Source organism: Orycteropus afer, unplaced genomic scaffold (assembly GCF_000298275.1).
Source record: "Orycteropus afer afer isolate SDZICR_OR568_19922 unplaced genomic scaffold, OryAfe1.0 scaffold00102, whole genome shotgun sequence".
Classification (NCBI taxonomy): Eukaryota; Metazoa; Chordata; class Mammalia; order Tubulidentata; family Orycteropodidae; genus Orycteropus; species Orycteropus afer.
Genome location: NW_006921689.1, coordinates 7,221,674 through 7,226,771, shown reverse-complemented (window position 1 = coordinate 7,226,771; position 5,098 = coordinate 7,221,674).

Here is a 5,098-nt window from a genome sequence, read left to right as displayed (position 1 = left end):
TTATGAGTTGGGTCGGACTCGACGGCACATAACAACAACAACATACTAGAGTATGGGTCTGTAAGGTGAAAATACATTTTAAATTTTTTCTAGACTGTACTAGTTATTTTCTATTTTGCTCTGAGACCATCTCTATGAAGTCTTGAAATATAAAAGATAGCACCTGATTTTTTTTTCCTTTCATTTTTTTTGTCTTTTTTAATTGTGCTTTAGGTGCAAGTTTATAAAGCAGTTTGTTTTACATTCAACATTACGTGTACATTTAGATTCACTCCCCATTTACCATCCCCAACCTAACCCAGTCTCCTCCCCTCCCTGTCCTATGTGTCCTGCATCTCCTCTGTGTGAATGTTGCCCCTCTGGTGCCCCGTGGTCGATTGTTCCAAGGGATGCACTTCAAATCATAGAGTATGAGGGTGTGTCCCTCTGGGTTGATGTACATGGTCTACATGTACATCTTGTTTACTATTGGGCTGCGAGTCAGCCCCTGGGAGTGAGCTTTATTCCCAGCCCAGAATGTTTCCCAGGGCCATAATATTGGGGTTCTCACCAAACTCCATCTGACCAGTAATTCTGGTCACAACTGAGTTTTTGGATTTTGTTCCACATTTTTCCTCCCACTCTCTCCAGGATTTCCAAATTTGATCTTTTCTTGAGTAGTTGGCATTGGTAGCTGGGTACCCTCTAGTTCTTCTGGTCTTAAGGGCCATTGTGTTCTAGGGCTGATTGCTTCTAAATGCCCTTGATTTTTTATTTTGCACTCTTCTTCACTTCTGACACTAGGAGACCATTAGCCACATCTTAGATGGCTGCTTGAAAGCTTTTAAGACCCCAGTGACTACTCACTGATGTAAATGAGGAACAAGACTTTTATGTATTTTGTTGTGCCAATTGAGTCCTGTGTCCCCTGGTACTATGGTCCTGAGTCAGCAGATCCATTGGATCTCTCTCCCATGGTGTCTAGGTGTTTGTGATGAATTACTCTATGTCTGTCTTCTGTTGTTTCTGTAAGGATTGCAAGTATTTTTTATCACTGGTATCTGTGCAATATTAGCTTCCACTGAATCTATTCTTGGTCTAGAGTATATTCCTGTTCACAGACCCCCATCTGATCTTCTCAGATGATTATGTGTTTATCTGTAGCCTGGTGTTTGGTGTTAATGATAATGCATTATTTTGGATATACAGGTACAGAAAAACAGGCAGAATAAAAGTGAATGGTTTTCCTGCCCACTGAATCAGAATTGTGTCTCCAAGATTATCTCCCATCTCTATGGCCTCCATCCCAGTGTTTCATGCATCATCTTGTTATATATATCCATTGCTGTAAAGTTGATTCTAACTCATAGCAACTCTATAGGATGGAATAGAACTACCCCATAGGGTTTCAAGTTAATCTTTATGGAAGCAGACCATCACATTTTAATCCCATGGAATGGCTAGAGGGTTTGCCACCAACAGTTTGGTTGGCAGCCAAATGCTTTAACCACTGCACCACCAGGGCTCCTTCCTTATTATATAAGCACTGTCAACAATGGTTTGTGGAAAATAAACCACCTACCACTCATGCAGAGTTTAAGAAGATGAGGGCAATATGGGGGCTTAATGAGAATAGGTTATAATTATTTTGGGGACCAGGGATGGGAAAAAGGACTGCATATCATTTTAAGTTGGAATAATAAGTGTGTCTTCCCTCAACAATTGGTACTCATGCTATTATGTTCTGCTGTACTTGCCAGTGATATGTTTCAGTTATGTTATTGTTTGAAACACATGGATGGACTGGCTGGAGAATAACCTACAATATACACAATGTGGTAAATACTCTGATATATACATAGTGCCAAAGCCATGAAAGGAACTTGGACAATGCTTGCTAGCTTGCATGATATCCATGTTTCTTGGAAATGTATGTTCTTGGTAACAATTTGTCAGACAACATGGTTGTGGAGCTATATTGCTTTAAATATAAAGTGGAACACTTAGAATGAAGGTCTGTGCTGTTCAACTACTATAACTGCAGATGCACCAGTCATATGTTGAAGGCTGGTCAGACTGATCTGAAAGGAATCTATTTATTTAAGAAACCAAGGACCCTATTTTGATGGGACAAAGATTGGGCAGTAAAATTTGGTCAAGAAACAATCACTGACTGCAAAAAAGGAATTCTATTTTGAAGACAGGCTTCAGATAAACTTCTTGCCCAGCTTTTTAACTCATGGTTGATTTGTCACTTAGGCGGCTTATAATATACAGGGTCAAAATAAGAAAGATCACAGAATTCCCCCATGATTTGTTGCACCATTACACAGTAAACAAAATTTATAATAAAACACATACCATAAGTTGGGAGAAGTTTCTATTTTAATGCACAATTCTATGATGAGCATTAGCTCATATATGATATGGAAGAGTGACTTTACTATAAAATTCCCCCAAACAATAATTTGTACCACAAAGTAATGCTCCTGAAAGGCAACTCTGCTACCCAGCTAAATGCAGCATGCTGTGGAAGAATCAGACACCCATTCACCTCATTTTCTTTCTTTTGGCTCAATTTGGACATGTGCTCTGAACTGGAAGTGGTCATTATGCAGTTCATCCCAATGTCTTGACCTCTAGCTCTTGAATCCACAGTTCAGAGGTAGCAGCTCTTTCTTAGATCCCGTTCTTATCAAGCTGTAAACATCTCCCCTATTTTAGAAACCAATGAAACAAAACATTTTCTATTCACTGTAATTCTTTTTATCTATTTTAAAATGAGGTTATCATGCCTTTAAAGTATGTTATATTTTTTGTACTATCACTCATCTGTCGGGAGCTCTGGTGGCATTGTGCCTTAGGCATTTCACTGCTAACCAGTAGGCTAGCAGTTCAAACTCACCAGCAGCTCCTCAGAAGGAAGGTTTGGCAATCTAGTTCCATAATGATACCGCTTTGGAAACCCAAGGAGGGGTCACTATGAATCAGATCAGACTCAGTAGCAGTGAGGTTTTTTTTTGTTGTTGTTTTTACACTCATCTGTTAGTTTGTTGTACTAGGTGGCTTGTGTGTTGCTGTGAGGTCAGGGGCTATGCCATCAGTATTTCAATTACTAGCAGGATCACCCATGGGACAGGTTTCATCCAAGCTTCTAGACTAAGATAGACTTGGAAGAAAGAAGGGGCCATTCACTTCTCAAAGAATTGGCTACAGAAAACCTTATGAATAGCAGTGAAACAGTGTCTGATATAGTACAGGAAAACATTATGAATAGCCCTGAAACATTGTCTGATATAGTGCAGAAGATGAGCCTCTCAGGTCAGAAGGCACTCAAAATACAACTGGAGGAGAGCTGCCTCCTCAGAGTAGAGCTGACCTTAATGATGTGGATGGAGTAAAGCTTTAGGGACCTCTATCTGCTGACATGGCATGACTCAAAATGAGAAGAAATAGCTGCAAACATCCATTAATAATTGGAAAATGGAATTATGAACCTATGAAAATTGGAAGTTGTCAAAAATGAAATAGAACACATAAAGATTGATATCCTAAAGATTAGTGAGCTAAAATGGTTTGGTCATTTTGAATCAGACAATCATATGATCTACAATGTGGGGAATGGCAAATTGAAGAGGAATGGTGTGACACTCATCATCACAAAGAATGTTTCCAGATCTATTCTGAAGTACAATGCTGTCAGTAATAGGATAATATCCATATATCTACAAGAAAAACCACTTAATACTACTATTATTCAAATTTGCACCAAAGATGAGGAAATAGAAGATTTTTTACCAACTTCTGCAGTGTAAAATTGACCAAACATGCAATCAAGATGTGTTGATTATCATTGATGATTGGAATGCAAAAGTTGGAAACAAGAATCGCCAGTATTTGGAAAACATGGTGTTGGTGATAGAAATAATGCTGGAAATTGCATGATAGAATTTTGGAAGACCAATGACTTATTCATTGCAAATACCTTTTTTTCAACAACATAAACAGTGGCTATACATGTGGACTTCTCTAGACGGAGTACACAGAAATCAGATCAACTACATCTGTGGAAAGAAGTGATGGATGAGCTCAATATCTTCAGCCAAAACAAGCCCAGGAGCTGACTGTGGAACAGACCATCAACTGCTTATATGCAAGTTCAAGTTGAAGCTTTAACACAAGTCCAGAGAGCCAAAATATGACCTTGATTATGGCCTCCTGAATTTAGAGACCATTTAAATAATAGATCTGATGCACTGATCACCAGTGACCAAAACCAGAAGAATTGTGGGATGAAATGCAGAACATCATCCATGAAGAAAGCAAAAGGTCATTAAAAAGAAAGGAAACGGGACTTCCAGTAAGATGGAGGAATAGACAGACAAGCAATACAGACCCTCTTCAACAAAGAAAAGAAAAACTAATCAACAGAGATACAGAAGATAATCCTGAAGCCCTGAGTTTTGAAAGGAACTATGCAGAAGTGGATTAGGCACCAACTAGTGGAAAAACCTGAACAAAAACAATGAATATAGAGACTGTCAGAGCTGTGGACTGTCAGCTGCTCTGAAGGGACCAACAACCTGAATATTTCCAAGTAGTGTTGGGGCCTGAGAATTGACCTAAACATCAACCCTGGTCATCAAGGGCTGCAGGGATGACTGCACTGGTGGCCTATGACTAGGAAGGGAAAGAGCAAGGAGGGAGACAACCTGAGCTGTTGACTTTCCACTGTCTGGAGGGTGCAGCCATTTTGCATGTTTACAGGTGGTAACCATTTTGGATATTTAAAGTTACTGAGAGCATACACATTTTGAATATTTACAAATGATGAACATTTTGGATATTTAAAGTGACCCATGACTGAGTCATTTTGAATATTTACAAGTGGCAGCAATTTTGTACCTTTAAAGTGACTGAGGGCACAGACATTTTGAATGTTTACAAGTGGCAACCATTTTGAATTTTAAAGTGATAGCATTCTCATTCTGATTCCAGGGACCTTAGAATAAGCTCTCTTTGCCAAGGTCAGCAAGAACATACCAGAGGCTAAGAACAGGAAAGGAGACAGGTGGTGAATATATAAGTGCTGTCAACTAGTGAAGAGAGGAGCACAGTA